Source organism: Solanum stenotomum, chromosome 2, assembly GCF_019186545.1.
Source record: "Solanum stenotomum isolate F172 chromosome 2, ASM1918654v1, whole genome shotgun sequence".
In the NCBI taxonomy this organism is placed as follows: domain Eukaryota; kingdom Viridiplantae; phylum Streptophyta; class Magnoliopsida; order Solanales; family Solanaceae; genus Solanum; species Solanum stenotomum.
The window spans coordinates 10,670,123-10,688,666 of record NC_064283.1 but is presented as its reverse complement, the minus strand read 5'-3'; the positions used below and the strand labels follow the sequence as shown (position 1 = coordinate 10,688,666).

The 18,544-nt window shown below is 33.0% G+C and overlaps 1 long non-coding RNA gene and 1 pseudogene across 2 annotated transcripts in view; one reads left to right on the top strand and one right to left on the bottom strand.

The window, feature by feature from the left end:
• The window catches only part of LOC125854468 (uncharacterized), a 175,191-nt gene that overhangs the window by 104,351 nt on the left and 52,296 nt on the right, over positions 1-18,544 (bottom strand). Inside the window, exon 2 of the long non-coding RNA XR_007445404.1 lies at positions 8,433-8,724. This is a non-coding gene — a long non-coding RNA (uncharacterized LOC125854468). The remainder of the gene's footprint in view (positions 1-8,432; positions 8,725-18,544) is intronic.
• On the top strand, positions 8,050-9,661 carry LOC125854463 (trimethyltridecatetraene synthase-like; annotated as a pseudogene). The gene is made up of 2 exons (XR_007445403.1): positions 8,050-8,951; positions 9,038-9,661. The product of XR_007445403.1 is annotated as a trimethyltridecatetraene synthase-like (transcript).

Genomic DNA, 18,544 nt, shown 5'->3' with positions numbered 1-18,544 from the left:
CTTGGACATCTATTTTTAGTATACCTGCTAAACAATTGTGGACGGAGGGAGTAGTTATAGATGAATCAAAGTAGTACTTGTTGAAGTTCGAAACAACTACTACTACTACTTTCCAATGTGCCTATTAATTAGAGGTCTTGGAAACAAAAATCTAAACAACCAACTTTTGACTTACACAAGTGGGCTATCCAAGTCCGTCCACATTTTTATCATTTTATGCCTAATCTTTTTATTAGACGTTTGTCTTCTACGGTATTTAGGCCTGGTCTTTTTATGAGACGTGTGACTTATGCGATACTCATACCTTATCTTCTTATTAGACATGTGATTTTTGCAGTACTTATGCCTAATCTTCATATTAGATATGTGATTTTTGTGGTACTCTTGTTCAATCTTCTTATTAGACGGGTGACCTCAATCGTAAATTTATCATTTTCTTCATTAAGAATCGTTGGTTCGCAGACAAACTTATAATAACGGGATTATAATGCAAGAATTGTCATACCAAAATTAATAATTCTGAAATATTATTATCTCATATATTATAAGAGACGTACAAAATATTACTCTCCACGATAACGACTTCACCACGAGAACTACTCAATATTTCAGTATAACGTTTGAATTATTATTTTTTCTTTGCCTTAAGCTAACCTAGTTGCATCCATCGTTATGGTAGTTTTAGCCAATAAATATATTAGGTCAAGTTTCTTGTGTGCCTAAGAGAAATATTAACATAGTCTATATATCTAATAATAAACTAAATATAAACATTAGGGAAAAGGGTTCAAAATATATTCGAACTTTGGCTGAATTGCTGTAATAATCCAAAACTTTAGGCAGGACCTACTACCCCTATACTATTTAATAGTGTATTTTAAAGATATATAAGTTCCCACGTGGACATCATAAATATTGCATCATTATAAATAGTAACTTTTCCATGTGGGCACTAATATATCTTTAAAATACACTATTAAAGAGTGCAGGGGGTCATAGGTCCTGCCCAAAGTTTGGGATTGTTACAGCAATTTCGATCAAAGTTCAAATATATTTCAGACATTTTTCTATAAATATTATATAATATTGTCTTATAAAAATTCTTATGGCCACGCAAAGTGCGGACAATTTCACTAATTAATCTAAAACGTGAATCAAATTAAAACACAATCCACCCTATAATTGATGTTGTTATTGAAAAATTACAAAATAACAAAATTACAAGATTATAATTGAAAATAAAATGAAGAAATAAAATCTCTTCGTTGAGGCACAGATATCTCAGTCTCTTTAAGGAGATTCAAGCTCACTGCAATAAATATTTTTCACCGGTCGATCAGTAGTCCTTCTTGACTTGTCCCTACCAGGATACAATAACCTAATCACAAATATAACACAACAACTCTGGACAAGAGTTGAGTCCAAAGCTCCACACCTAGTGTAATGTCAAGGAGGGAAGAAAGTCACTAAGAAGTACCCAAATGTACCACACCTGGCCCTGAGCCTACGTTACAAGCCAAGAAAGTCCTATAGTGATCTTAGAATCTAGTTTGGAGAGTCTAAGTAGTGAAAATAAGGGGAAACCTATGGTATTGAGCACTAACTGTATTTGAAGTTACTTCTGAGTGTGAGTGTCGAATGAATCCTTGTACTCAAATTCATATTCATTGAGTGAAAAAGGGATTTTGTTTGAAGTAAGGGCACTAGTTACATTGTCGAAAAGTTGGTACATTGGTGATAGTGAAACAGTGCATGTTGTGTGTTGGTTAGTCGATCTTTGTCATATGTTGATCTGCATGAATTAGCTTGTCGAGTCTAAGAGAACATATATTGCACCTGAAACGAGAGTTGGGGTAGAGAGCCATGCAATTGCTTGTGCTTGAAATACTTGCTTCTATACAAGTGTCATTTAAAGTCTTAGTTCATCACTTGAGGACAAACAACGAATTTAAGTTAAGGGTGTTGATATACCGTGAGTTTACGATATTTTTGATACATTTCACTTAAGAGTTGTGTGTGTCTAGGGCCTTTTTAGATTGTTTTTTTATGTATTTTTATCATGTTTTGCAGGAAGGATGTTTATGCGCGAAAGTAAAGAGACAGATAAAAGAAATGCAGTAAAGGGCATCTATGGAAGTGATCTATGGACCGTAGGTCCATTAATACTCCGTAGATGGTGATCGTAGATCAGCAGGGCAAGGCATGGAAGGAGAATCAGGGAATCTGACCAAGTGTAGAACCACGGTGCCTATTGATTGATCTACGGACCGTACTGCTGAAGCGTAGAATGTGACTGCGAGGGTTCCAGTACCTGATTTTTGGAAAATTCCAAGTATAGAGCTACGGAGAAGGATTGATCTACGGTCCGTATTGGTGTTCCGTTGTTTACTTCAGAGAAGTTGATTTTTGGAAGCTGAAATATTTTCCAAGTCCTAGCTGACGGAAGGGACTCACGGACCGTAGATCCATTGAAGGTCCGTGAGTCAGTCTCGTGGAATGAAGACACGTGCCTGAACAAACTTTCTTTATTTTGTTTCTCTTTTAATTTGAGACTTGTTTTCTATAAATAGGGTATGTAAACCTCATTTTTGGAGGGTTAGACATTATTATTTTTATTCTAGTTTTTGTCTTGGGAGATTAACTTGCAAACCTAGAAATTCTTGATTTCCTAAGTTGGTTTTGAAGATTTTGGTATTGAAATTTAAGTTGAAATTCCGGGTTTGTTATTCTTAATTACGTAAGTTCATAATTCTTTCATCTAAAACAATGAATTGTGTTCATATGATTAAGGGTAAAACTCTACAACTAGGGTTGTGGGAACCATGAGCGATTAACAAAGTATGAATAGTAAATAAGCAATTCTTGAATAGAGTTTTGCATGCATTGATAATTCTTTCGTTTAAAAGTCTTTTTAGAAGTGCGCAACGTTAGAACTCGCCTTGTTGCTACTTACCGGACCAAGTAGGTAATCAACAAGAAAAGAATTATCAACATAGATTTAATGTGATACTATCTAATAGTCTAGTGTCGATTGATGTGAAGTAACAACTAAGCTAAACATCGATGTGATGTCTAATATGAGGTAAAGGTAAGGGTTAGTAAATTATACACACGTAGCCGGACCAAGGTGCAAAGTGAAATTCTCTAGATGCCGGACCAAGAATTTAGATATACCTAGCTTATCACTTAGCATATAGTACACTAGGAAAGGATTGTTATTACTAGGATTGCTGCGTTATGAGCTTGTGGGGAACATGTATACCCTAGTTAATTCTCTCATCTTGATAAACAACCAAAATTGACTTTTGTTTACTAATTACTTACTGAATTCTTACAATTTGTTTCACAAATTCGCCCCCCCCCCCCTTTAATTACTTATTTCTAGAAGTAATTTGACTAAACTAATATAATTATTGGTTAAAGTTAAGTCTAGACCATTTTCCTCATGGGATCGACCCCAACCTATAAGTTGGGTTTTGTACTTGATAGCGATCGCTTATGCTTTTTTAGGGAGGTGTAATTTGAGCGTATCAAAGTGAAGAAGAAAAGATACCAATTTGTATCACCTAGATACCAATTGGATTCAAGTCATAGCACGAAGGAGTAGAAAGAAGTGAGTTTTTTTTTTCTAAAGTCCTATAGCTTCTCGAAGAAAAGTACGGACGTCATCGTACCATTCCGCAAGACTCTACTAAACTCGTTTTGGTACAATGAGATCAACAAACCTAGGGCTCTGATACCAACTTTGTCACGACCCAGACCGTCGTAAGTGGCACCCACACTAACCCTCCGGTGAGATAACCAAAACTACAACCCAACTACTCAACTTAACCCAAGTAATAAACATTTAAAGCTACGGAAGCAGGTTTAAATAACAATAAATATGGAGTCCCTATAAACTCTAAGGGCTTAAACAATTAACTAACCAAACTAATATGGAAGACCAACCTCTAGAACCTGAAAGTCATTGTACCAAAACTCTACTAACGTCAAGTCTAAAAACAAGGGGTACAACCCCGAAACTAAACAACAACTTAAACAAATAGTTTGAGTCTGAAAAGAGTGGACTTAAACAAGAAAGATTCATGGCAGCCCAAAAGAACTAGCTCACCCTTGAATTCGGTCACGCTCAATAGTCACCTAGCTGAGGTCTATCTATAGCCGCCTGAAGATGCCCGTACTTAACAAAGAACAAGCAAGTGCAGTATCAATACACAATCACAGTGTAATAGTAGGATCACGCGGCTATCCCAAAGGTGAAATATATATATAAGCAGTCACGACAAAGTAAAACACGCATATACAATATTAGTCATCACTTACAAATAATGCACAATTTCACAAGTCTCAAGAAATACAATTATCCTTTTAGAGCAACATACAGTCTTCCAATAACAATCATCATTAGATATGAATGTAATCATCACAAGTATATACAAAACACAATTCAATGGTCCTCTCATGGAACCCAAACCCAAACGGTTAGTATACTGGTTCGTGGTACCCGATCCAAGTTAGTGTGCCAAAATGTGGCAGTCGATCCCATGTTTATGCTGAAACATGGCAACCGATCTTATGTTTATGCTGGAACGTGGCAACCGATCTCATGTTTATGCCAAAACGTGGCAACCGATCCATTCCTTAAGCCACAATCACAATCACAATCACAATGAACATTCTCATAATCATACAATCAAGTGTTGATTCATGGCATACAATCATTTGTTTATACTCAATTCCATTAGGGGTGATCAATAGGTTTCATTCACATACATACATGCATTACAATGTAGCAATTACAAACATATATCACACCAACATGAAATCACAACCATCACCTGCCTTGAATCCAAGGCACTTGAATCTTCCCTTTCCGGATTCTTTCCGCTTGTTCTAGGTCTACAAATAACAATTTATAAGCAAGGATCAAAAATCAAAGGTCTAATTATCCGAATTATAACGAACTCAATAACCCTAGACCAACCCTTGATCCCCATACCCAGATTAGGGTTTTTTCCACCATAAATTCCAAATCAAAACCCTCCTCCATCGATAATTACCTAAGAAACTAAGTTCTACGAATCGAAAAATAGATTCGGGGAGTGAAAACTTTACCTGTACCCTCAAGAATGGTGAAAAATGATCAAGAACTCATCTAGGGACGTTTCCTAACTCTCAAAGTCGAAAAGTGCAGAATAAAACATTTTTGGGGTTTTATTTCTGACTTAAGTCACGTCTGGCCCGCTACATATTGTAATATATTATTGATCATGTGGCACACCACTTATTTTGAACAACAATCAAAAGGTAAAAATTATCGCTCAGTATGGACCGTGTGTATTAAATTCTAGCAAGTTGCACTATAAATATTTCTCCAACTTTGTTGAATTATTATATCTATTCAATTTCAGTCATTTCTATCAAAAATGGAGATCCCTTGGGTTTTCATAGTGTTTGGCTCATGGCTACTGGCATTAGCTTTTGTCTTAATATGCTTGATATACGTTTGTGAAGTATAGTGTTGTATTAGTTGTATAAGTTGTACTTAGAGGGAACGTGTTATGACGATTTATAATTGGTCGTTCTTGGGTGTAATTGTGAGAGTAGCGATAATGTATGTGATGGAATAGACTTAGGTGGATTTCACCTCGGGGGAAAGAGATTGGGTTTAATGTTAAGAAAACTTGAATTAATTTATTATGTGACTGTGGTTGGTAATGTGATGGGGAAGCAAGGGTATGACGTGAGCGGGTAGTTGCATGGGCGGTGGTTGTACTTGGGCATTTTCTATGTGTTTTTAGAATGGTTAAGCTATGATCAGAAATTTGGTAAGTGGGTTGAGTCAAAAAAGGGGTTAGTAATCAGGGTGCTAAGGTATATTGGAGGTGTTTCCAAGAGAGAGTAAAGGTGGAGAAGCAAGTAGTTTATTTCATGATCTTACTAGTTGGTTTCTTATGTTATGTGGTGGGCGTCGGGTTGATCGATGATGCCTACCAGTACGTGTGTTTTGTACTGATACTACTCTTACTATGTCTTTTTTACATAGTCTGGATGCAGGATTGGTGACGTTTCATTAGGTGAAGACGAAGAAAATCTCCAGCAACTTCTGTTCTTCCTTCCGCATGGTGGGAGCTGTGTCTCTTATTTATTTTGTTCAGTTGTACTTTAGTAGCTCGTGTACCTTTTTAGACTAGATCCATGGGAGTTGTTAAATTACTCGTCAAGTTTGACTACAATTATGTCTAAGGGTATTATTTATAAAATCATAATGTTATATTTATTTCTGGTTTTCTTAAAATTTTCGCATGTTTTACTATAGGATATGAGGGTTCTCCTACTTAGGTGTTAGAGTGGGTGCCTGCACGGCCCGATGGGTTGGGTTGTGACAAGTTTTAAAATTTTTTTTTTTTTATATGTTTAAACAAAGATAAGAAAATATTCTTGTCGCATATGAAGAGATATATCAACATTGTCGGTATATCTAAATACTAAACTAAATATAAATATCATATACTATTGTCTTATAAATATTTCTTATAGCTGCGCAAAGCGCAGACAATTTCACTAATTAATCTAAAACCTGAATCAAATTAAAACACAATCCACCCTATAATTGATGCACTGATCCCATCCTTTTCTTATTCCGAAACTAGAAGAAGCCCAAACGTTCAAACCATTCCATTTTAAGAGAACAAATCTTGAAATTAAAGTGTTTTTAAGTGCTTGTTGAGACGTGATGATTCTAGGCAATTAATTGTAATAAAGATTTAAAAAATAATTTAATCTAGCCAAAAATAAATAAATCTAACGGTGCTTATCAAGGTGAACTGATTGCCTTAATAGTCATTCAATTAGTAATAATGACCATTAAGGATAATTTTATTTTATTTTAAAAAAATATTCGACTTTTCTTAAAAAATTTATTTGTAAAAGATGATTTTATTTTATATCAAAAAAAAATTATTTGACTTTGCTTAATTCATTTTAACGGTCATCTTATGTGAAATTTATATTTTTTAATGAGAAATAATGATGTTGCAAATTTGTTTTCAATTTCCAATTCTCTTTATTTTACAATTTAAAGAAAATACTATTCAAACCCCTGTTAGAAGCATGAAGTTGTAAGATGTCAAGCTAGAATCACTCGTGATTTGTATATCAATATTTTAATTTATCAGATTTATTCTATCATAATTTTCATAGTAGTATTGACATTTAATTATTCTTCAGATTTATTCTATATAAATAAACACAAATTAAAGGTCACAAATCATAGAGTTAAGATTACGCATTGAAAGTAAGGCAAGCCAAAGTTGAAAGTGTAACCGTCCAAAAATTATTTTCCGCAAAGAAAATAGGGACTTACAATTTAGGATTATCAATTCCAAAATGGCAAAAATAAAATAAAATCATAATATATGAAAACCATCAAAAGTTTCTTCAATTCTTAAATAGTCTTTTCTCTAATGAGTAAATCATAGTTAACACTTAATGGCCTAAACAAATGCTTACTTTCCAAAGTGACGTAAAAGAGTTGTGCACAAATTAAACTCTATATTGACAAATTAATTTCTTAGCTCTTTTCTCAAAATGAATTTGTGAATCAATGCACATTTATTAAGAAAAATATTTAAGGACATAATTTAAGTCATATTTTTTACTATAGCTTTTTGTGAAATCATAAATATAATTTTATAAGTAGTGCAATTTATCTCTAAAATACTCTCCCCATCTCAAATTAGTTGATCATTTTTCTTTTTATACGCATATTCAGAAATCATAAATAAGAAGATAATTTTACTAATTCATCCCTTAAAAAACTCATTGAAAATTTTACAAACAAATGTGAACACTTTCAAAAAGAATTAGTTATAAAGGACAACTATTTTTAGTAAGATGATCAACTAATATAAGACATGAAATATAAATTGAGTTTATATGCAATAGAGGGAGTAATAATATATGGTGGCAGAATTGTCCTATAAATATTTCTGAAGCATTCTTGAATTATTATATCTATTCAACTACTTCAGTCACTTCTTATCAAAGATGGAGATCTCTTGGGTCTTCATAGTGTTTGGCTACTGGCATTAGCTTTTGTCTTAAAAATATTCAACCATCCGAAAAGGAAACCACCACCAGGTCCAAAGCCATGGCCAATTATTGGCAATTTGAACCTCCTTGGTTCACTCCCACATGTGTCTTTTCACCATCTTTCTCAAAAATATGGAGATTTAATGCTACTAAAATTCGGTTCGAAGCCTGTTTTGGTAGCATCATCTCCAGAAATGGCTAAAGAGATATTGAAAACACATGATACTATCTTTGCTTCTCGTCCTCCATTAGCCGCTGGTAAGTACACTAGTTTTAACTACTCAGACATGCTATGGGCACCTTACGGTGCATATTGGCGTCAGGCTAGAAAGATTTACCTAACTGAGATATTTAGTCCCAAGAGGCTTGATTCATTAGAGTATATTCGTATTGAGGAAAGACAAACTTTAATTTCTCGTCTTTTTCCTCACTCAGGAAAGCCAATTTTTCTTAGAGACCATTTACCTCAATTTACTCTTCGTACTATAAGTAGGTTGGTTATGAGTGACAAATATTGTAGTGATCAGTCAAACTCAGATACTTCATCAATAGTAACACTTGAAAGATTGCAATGGATGTTGGATGAGTGGTTTGTTCTAGGTGGGGTGATTAATCTTGGAGATTGGATACCTTGGCTTAGTTGGTTTGACTTGCAAGGATACGTAAAGCGAATGAAGGCCTTAGGGAAGAATTTCATAGAATTTTACAAATATGTACTTGACGATCACAACACAATAAAGATGCAAAAAGCAGGGGATTTTGTTCCCAAGGATATGGTTGATGCTCTGTTGCACCTTGCTGATGACCCTAATCTTGAAGTTCAGCTTACTTCTGATCGCATGATGGGACTAATGCATGTAAGTTCAGTTATTTCCGATACAAGTAGAATATTTTCTTAATTTGTTGTTGATACTTGGTAATTTTTGCTATATATCAATGGCAGAATTTGCTAGCTGGTGCAACAGATACTTCCGCAGCAACGATAGAATGGACATTTCAAGAACTTTTGAGGAGACCAAACATCATCGACAAGGCACGCCAAGAACTTGACAGAGCCATTGGAAAAGAACGATGGGTAGAAGAAGAAGACTTTTCTAAGCTACCTTATATAGATGCCATTATCAAAGAGTCATTTAGACTTCATCCTTTATGTGCATTGCTTCCTCCTCATTACTCCATTGAGAATTGTAAAGTTGCTGGTTATGACATACCAAAAGGGACAATTGTTTATGTAAACGCGTGGTCTTTAGGAAGAAATTCAAAGTATTGGGATAGGGCAGAAGAGTTCATTCCTGAAAGATTCATAGAAAATAACATAGACGTGAAAGGACAAAATTTCGCATTGTTACCATTTGGTTCAGGAAGGCGGAGGTGCCCGGGGTATAGCCTTGGTATGAAGGTTGTTCGAATAACAATGGCTAACTTGTTGCATGGATTCAATTGGAAATTAACAGGAGATATGATGCCAGAAGATATAAGCATGGAGGAAATGTATGGATTGTCTACACACCCAAAAAAGCCTATATCTGTGATTATGGAACCTAGACTTCCCCTCCATCTTTATTAGAGCTAGCTACAGAAGATATAATCAATGCACCGACCAATTCCTCTTTTATACCAAGACTAGAAGAACTCAAGCATTTAAACTATTTCATTTTAAGAGGATGAGTTTTGAAATTAGAATGTTTGTTTCTTCTCGACTAGTTAAAGTTATTTTTAGGTGTTTGTTGGGACTTGTTGGACTCTTTAAGCAATTAATTCTAAGAGAGAATTCAGAAGTGTAACACTTGGTAATTCTACTCTTAGAATCTGAATCGATTGTCGTAAGTGTATCAATTTGGATCAGGTGATATATATACTACTTGTTCATACTCCTTTTGTTCAACAATAATTGTCTACTATACTAAAAATAGATGTCCAACAATACTAGTCAAATTTAGAAAATCAAGAGATAATTTACCTTTTGTATCTATTTTACCCTTGGTATTAAATATTATTAATGATCTAACAAATTTTTCAAAGCATAAAATTTAATAAATTCAAAGGAGAATATAGTAATATTACCCCTATTATTTATTTCTTAAAGAGTATGCCAAGTAAATAGTGGACAACTTTTGTTGGACAGAGGGAGTATATGTTAAGCTTCATTCTTAAGTATTGGAAACGCTTTGGGTGTGAGTTCAAGTCATAATGAACCTTTAGCACAAAGTCAAGTCAAGAGGTTCTCTAACAATTAAGTTTTTTCATGTAAGTTCATTTAAGGATCAACTACAATCAATCATATCTTCTAACATATAAAGAGTTTTGTGGCTTAATATAACCAAATGAAAGACCTTGAAGTCTTCTTTCAACCGTTTTTTATCGTTCGTCAATCCAAGTAATGTTCTAAAACTGATGCCCATTTTTTCTGAGCACTATGTAGTTTGCGAGAACCGCAAAGTAGACGCGGCCGAGCGGGCAAGGTCAGGATTTGGCGTATTAGTTAACTCGAAATCTAGTTTGTTAGGAATATAGTAGTCGGGTCTCATACTCTACAATTATGGGTTGTTTTGTGTACTCGATCCTCCTCTTTAAAGCATGTTTTCTTTTGGAAGTTAAATAGTGGTGTCCAATTGATATAGAATAAATGATATGTGTGGTTATGTAGAAGTTTTTCGTGATCAACTTTGATTGCTGCTTTGATTTAATTGTTCAAATCTTATCTATGTGAAGAGATTTTTAGTCATTTTATTTATTTGCTTATGAAGGTCTTTTTCCAGTTATTTTAGTTACTGTGGTGGGCCTAGCTAGCAAATTAAGTTTTGTATTGTCTATGTAGGAAAAGAGCTAAAGTGCTTTGATTGTATAAGAATCTCTCTTGATGTTACTTAAGTGAATATATATGTCTTGAATTAATTCATGTTCAATAGTCATATTTAAGTTTAAATGGCACAAGTGTTCGTACATGCATATTCTTTGCCTTGGCCAATTCAAGTGGTTGAATGATAGCTTCATTTATTTTATTTTATTTTCTTTCACTAGTTTATTATTTGTTTTATGTCACTTTCCTTTGACTAATTTGTTTCCCTTTTGTTTTTTTGGTATCATGTGAATTCGCATGGAGTCCAAGTTGAACTCAAATCCTTTCTCCTCCGTATTATCGAATGTGCCACTTAGGCCCGAAGCCTCTTCCGAGTCACCCTCTTCATTATCGAGTTCAAAAAATAAAAAAATGGAAGGCGAACATGTGAATTTCAAATTGAAACCAATATTCAGGGCTGGAAATTAAATTACAGGCCTCCAAGAAGCCCAAAGGTGAGTTGTATACATTGATATTCAGGTTGAGTGCAGCAAATACAAAAAATTAAAACAAGTTGCACAGGTTGAAGTGGGTTGTATACACTTCATATACAATGGGCTGATATTCAGGTTGAGTGAAACAAATACAAAGAATTAAAACAGGTTGCAGGGGTTATATACACTTAGTATACAGAAACTGGGCCAATATACTGCCTATATACAACAATATGCATTCAGCGTATACAGGAATTTTCAAGAACAAAAATGGACCAGAGCCCAATTTTTTTAAGACAGCAGGTTCAAGCAGCCAAATGGGCCCAAAGGACCCCCCACCCCCGCCCCACCCCAAAAAAAAGGGAAAACTACATAAATGGATCATAAAATTCAAAATAATTACAAATTCATACCCAAATTCAAAGTATTTACAGCCCATACCTTCCATTTATTAAAGCTGATAATTTTCGCTTAACTGATGCTAAATCAGTATCATATACTATATTGGTATCATTAAAATTGATAATTTTCGCATAACTGATACTAAATCAGTATTATATATATTGTATTGGTATCATTAAGGTTTCTTGTTCAGAAATTAATTATTAGTCATTGATATTATAAGAGTATATGTATATTGTTGTGGTATCATTAAGGTTTCTTGTACATAAATTACTCATTAGTCAATGATAATATAAGAGTGTATATATATATATATATATATATATATATATATATATATATANTAAGGTTTCTCGTTCAGAATTATAGTATCATTGACTGATGAGTAATTTCTGGCTTAATGATATAACAACATGAGAGGCCCCTATACTTGTCTTCGTTTGTCAGTGAAACCCTTCTACTCATCACTTTGCCAAATGAACTCTTAAACTCGATGAAACTCTATTTTCTAAACCCCTCTGATCATTAATCAAGCTTATGTGGCATTAAAACGGCTGAGTTGGACAAATGTGTGACCACATGCGTTTTAAAGCGAATGCAATATTTTTATTTAAAAATTAACAATTTTCTAAGACAAAATAATAATAACAATAATAATAATAATAATAATAATAAAAAATAAATAAAAATAAATAAATAAAATCTCAAAACCTTTCTTCTTCAGCCCACCCCACCCACACCCACACCCACACCCCTTCTCTCTTCTTCTTCAGCCCGACCCCATCTTTCTTCTCTTCTTCTTCAGCCCGACCCCGTCTTTCTTCCTCTTCTTCAGCCCCATACCCCCCTCCCCTACCCCTTTTCTATTCTTCTTCTTTGGCGTACACCCCATCATCATAATCATCAAATATAAAATTAAAAGAAGCTTTTGTAAGAAAACTTATCATTCACCATTTTCATAAAAATTTAAGATCTATTGTTTGAATTTACTCATAAATATATTTTTCCTAGATTGAAGTTTTTTTTATGAAATTAAAATAAATAGAATCTAAAGCATGTGCAAGAGCTAATTATAATCTATCATATTTTATGATTGAGAAAACTTTTGAGTGTGAACTGTGAAGAAAGATGAAAATGACGATTTTATTTTTATTTTTGGGGTGAGGGGTAGAGGGTGGGAGAGAATGAAGAAGATGAAGTAGGAAGGGGGAAAGAGAGAGAGAAAATTGCACTTTTTATTTTTTTATATTATTTATTGTTAAATTTTAATTTCTGATGTGTCATTGAAAAATAATAATAATAATGACGTGTTATTAAAAAATGACATGGTATTTCATGTGTAAAATGAGTGTATTACACATACATATCAAATGAAAAAGGGGTTTAAAATATTATGTTTAAATGAATTTAAGGGTCTATTTGGTAAAGTCACAAGTACAAGGGTCCAACTTACAAATAAAGTCAAGTCTAAGGGTCTCTCGGGTCATTTTGCCTTTTTTATGTTTGATCATGAATTTTATTTTTATATTTTTTTGAAGTTGAAATTCGAATAGTATGTGGTCATTTTTCACTTTTTTAAAAAAATAATCAGAATTTCAAAAATAATATTAATTCTGTTTTCACTTTTTCCACTCAAAAGAAGACTAATAATTGGAGCAGATCTTCTAAGATAATTCTTAGGACATTTCCTTAGCACTTAACAGGTCCTACGAACTCGGTCAAACTTTATAAATTATTTTGAATATTTGCACTTTATTCTAAATCACATACAGTACATATCCTATTTTACTTGGTTAACTTCTTACATTAACGTTAATGAATACTTCCATAATTGAATGACGATAGGAAGTTCTTCAGCACAAAATATCTGTCCAAAATGGAATTAAAAATATATAGGTCTGACCTACCCATTTAAATTTTTCAATTTGCCATGTCCTGTCTCACTCCACCTTGTTGAAATGTTCCTCTGCCCCATTGTCATATTGTACTAAATATCCTATGTATGGTCCAAATCATAATACAATTGGACATCAACTTCGAAAGCTAATTGTGTGGAGAGAACACGAAAGTAGTCTATAATTTATGTTCCTTAATATTTGCCAAGGGATATGACAAATCATAACAATTCACGTAGGATCCGTCTGATACCATGGTAATTAAATTTGGTGTTTGTCCTGTTTTGTTAGCCATTTAATTATCTGGTTAGCAGGTAATTGAGTGACCAATTAGTTATGTAGTATTTGTTCACAATTGTGCTAATTAATTAAGGGAAAAAGGACAAATTTACCTTCGAATTTTGATAAATGGTACGTCTATGCCCTCCGTTATACTTTGCGCCCATCTCAGTCCCTGTCGTCCAATTATCAGTACACACATGCCCCTCTCACTAACGGCCCTCTCATTCTGTACACGTGTCTAAATCCTAAGCAATTACCCGTTTGACCATTGCTTTTAACCCATAAACTAATAACCCGCCCCATAAATCCAATACCCACCCGATTCACTCTAAAATATCCCAAGTCAATTAAAAGACTCTAAAGGTACAAACCAATTCAAATTTAGACAAACTACTTTTATTACACTACATATCTTATAGTAAAACAGAGCCTAATTAATATGCATCATAACCAAATCAACCCAAAATTTAAACATAAATAAGAACCAAAATGCTAGAATTTTGAATTTTGTAAACGAAACATTTACTGATCAAGTGCATTTGGTCCACTGCAATAATTCAGAATATGATTCCACACCCACTGAACCAAAAATCTCCTTCTCACTCCATTTAGGGATGGCAATGGAGCGGGGCGGGTTTTACCTTATGCGGGGTGGGGCGGGTATGGCTTTATACGAGTGCGGGGTGGGTTGAAACTTCTTTTAAGAAATGTAAGGTGGGTGCGGGGTGGGTGCGGGGCGGGTGCGGGTTGTGGAAATTGCAACTCCCTCTCAATATATACTCGCCACTTTCTTCCACTTTCTTTTGTTTCAAGTTTTTGGTGGAGTTCACTTTACAAAACTTAACATTGTTTTATATTTTCATTGATATCAATCATTTATTTAGTTCTCAATGAGATGTTCTACAAGATTTCAACTACTCAATTTCACTTAATTAGTTTCTAATATTGAGAAAAATATGTATAAGATAGTCCATGCTTCTCTCTTTAGCTACTTTGTTATTGCTTTTTTTCAAATATTTTGACACTCTACACTATAATATCCTAGAAACACTTTAGCTACACTATAATGAAGCCTTATAATTTTCTTGTAATTGTATTATTTTGTGTTTGACAAAAAATAATAATTAGAAACCAAATGAAACATAAGTTTGACCCACAGATTCACTAACCCCTTCTATTAAACAAGAAAAAATATTTATATTCCCAACTACATGATTGAGACAATGATCTCTCTGTATATGTATATGCTAGTACGAAATAGTATAACAGTTACACGTTTATTTTTTTAGCAGAAAAAAAAACTCAATTAAGAAAGAAAAAAAACTATGCGGGGTGGAACGGAGCGGGCCCTTGTGGGGCAGGATGGATTGAAAACACAATTTTTTGCTATGTGGGGCGGAGTAGGGCGGGTTAGTATGTTTGCAGGTCTATGCGGGTTTTCCCCACAACCGCCCCGCCCCGCCCCGCCCCATTGTCATCCCTAACCCCATTCATATTATACGTAGCACCATCTTCTCCGTTCAACATTTGCCCTGTATACGACCCACCGTCGCCGGTACCGTAAATCCCTTCACAAATCCGCAATCTCTACCGGAAAACTCGGGTCCTGACACGCATACCAAGCGTTAACTAATGGGTTCGTTGATACCTCTGCAATTTCATCAGCAATCACGCTTATCATTCCGTCAACACCCACGTCGTTGTTCGGGGATTCATAGCTTTGAAACCCGACATGTAACTGGGTACGAAAAACGGGTGTGTGTAAGTACCCGGACAGAGTTTAGCGGAGTTATCCACCCAAGCATACGGTAAAGTGTAACAAACAAATGACTATTATCATCTACAATCTTAGCTAGCTTGTCTTCTTGAAAATGGTTTCTGGCAAATTAGTAGCTTCTCATCATTGCTTTCTACCTCTATAACTCTCGCGTCCCATTTCGATGAAGTGTTCTACCTTTTGGGTCTTTTAATTGGCTTAGGATATTTTAGAGGGAATCGGGTGGGTATTGAGTTTATGGGTGGGTTATTAGTTTATGGGTTAAAAGCAATGGTCAAATGGGTAGTTGTTTAGGATTTAGACATGTGTACAGAATGAGGGGGCCGTTAGTGAGAGGGGTATGTGTGTACCAATAATTGGACGGCAGGGACAGAGATGGATGCAAAGTATAACGAAGGGCATAGACATACCATTTATCAAAGTTCGGGGGTAAATTTATCCTTTTTCCCATTAATTAATGATATTGAGGTCAATTTTTTATTAGTTTCTTGTGGCTTTTATAAATTGTCCTTTTATATACTTAAATTAAACAATTGCCAATATATTGGTGTGCTATAAATTGAAGTGAATGCAAAAAACTAAAAAAAAAAAAAAAAGAGAGGCGCAGGTCACCTTTAGCCTTGTAGGCACATGGACCTTGCGCATTCTTCTTTAAAGAATTTACTTTCACGAAAAAAATTAAAAAGACGTTGGCTTGCGCCATGTAAGGCACATAGGGAGCTGCACCTTGCTATCCTAATTTACACGATAGGTGTGTTTACCCTATCGTTTAAATGTTGTCCTTTTGGTTACAAAATTATTTCTGTTGCCCTTCTGAAATTTTTGGTTAATTTTTTTTCCCTTTAGGCTCCGGACTCATGAATTGCTGATAATTACATGGTGTAATTACAAGCTAATTACTTTTTAATTTCTTCTTTTTATTTCTTTTTTTCGTTTTAATGTATTTTTTTATTTTTTTATTTCAAAATTCTTTTTGATTTTTATTATTCTAATATTTTCTAAAATATTTTTTATATTATATTTTTTATATTTCATTTCCTTCTTATTCTCCACCTTTACTTTATGTGATTTCATGCAATTTCTCGTTATATCTAAAAAAAAATTATTAGTATAATTTTGTTAGTATTTTAATTTTTAATTGAAGTAGAATTCATTATTGAATAAAGCTATAGACTTACGTTTTCCTTTTCTTTTAAATCATATTTATGTATGTTATGTTGAAATTTGACACAAGAGTATTATGTTAAATTTTTTGTCTTTGAATTTAGAACTTATGATATATTTTCAATTTCGTTTGTTTTCGGAATATTGACTCGATATTTTATATTGAAAGCTATTTATTTAAAGTTAGACTTGATAGATTTTCTTTTTGTCTAATGTTTTATAATTCTATGATATTATATTTATAATATTAATTTTTTTTTATCAAATATGCATTTCATGATGTTCATAGAAATTCTATATTTTTAATTTTTATGATTATTTTAATAAAAAAATACACTAAATTAAAAAATATAAATCATTTTTTTATAGTATTAGTTAAGAACATATGTTTACTAATTAATATATTTTTAAAAGACAATATATATCTTAAATATTCAATTTAATATCCTTTATAAAGACTCTTATTTGTCTAATATAAATTTCTAATTTTGAATAATTAATTTTTATTTTAAAAATCAATATAACCTTATGATTACACTTGTTCAACCAAACAACACATGTGTAATTACAGTGTAATTATACTGTGGCAAATAAATATTTCTGTGTAATTACTAGGCTAGTAATTATTACTCTAGTATTTACATTAATTCCAATTAGCAGATGGCTTTCCAAACATGCCCTTAATATGAACTGGAGAGGATATTATTTAGTTAAAGATAAGTTAGAAAAAATAATTATTTTGAATTTTTAGGGGTCGTTTGGTGTTAGAGATAAAAATAAATAGTTGTGAGATAAAACATAGTGTGGTTGGATAAGTTATTTCAGAATAACTAATTCTGGGATAATTTGTTCCCAACCAAACAATCCCTAATTTAGTCTAAATCACAGACTAAACATATCGTATGTTACTTGGTTAGCTTTTTACGTTAGTGTTATTGAGCACTTGATGAAAACTACTCCCTTTGTTCATTTTTAATTGTCATGTTGCACTTTTCGAAAGACAAATTGATTAATTTTCAAAGTTAAATTAGCTTACATTAATTTGATATTTTAAACAAAAAATTTAGATATTCAAACACTACACGAAAAATACTATAAATTCTATTTTTTTACAAATCAATATGATAAAAATAAATTATAAAATATTAATCAAAGTTATTATTATTTAATTCTAACAAAAAAATTATTACAATTAAAAATGGACGAAGATAGTATAATGGAAGGACTTAATTAGAAAGTTCTACAGCATAAAATATCTGTCCAAAATAAAATAAAACATAGGTCTGAATTATAGGTCAGAAACACTAACCTCGTCTACCTTATTTAAAATTTTCAAAAATTAAAGTTTTTCCTTGACATGTTCTCTCTCACTCTATCTCATTGGAATTTTCCTTTGTCCTATCGATTGTCATTCCTAGTAAGGGCTCGTTTGGTCATGCGATATAAAATTATGAAATAAAATTATAATTTTAAATTCTGAGATAAAATTGAAGCTTAATTTAGATATGTGATTTGGAATTTTCTTTTTGTATATTTTCATATTAACATACACTACAAGAAAAGATACATAGTGCTACAAAATCTAAGCTATGAATTTGAAAATTGTAGCTATTACTTAGTAATAGCTACAAAAATTCAAATTTCGTAGCTATCTAAA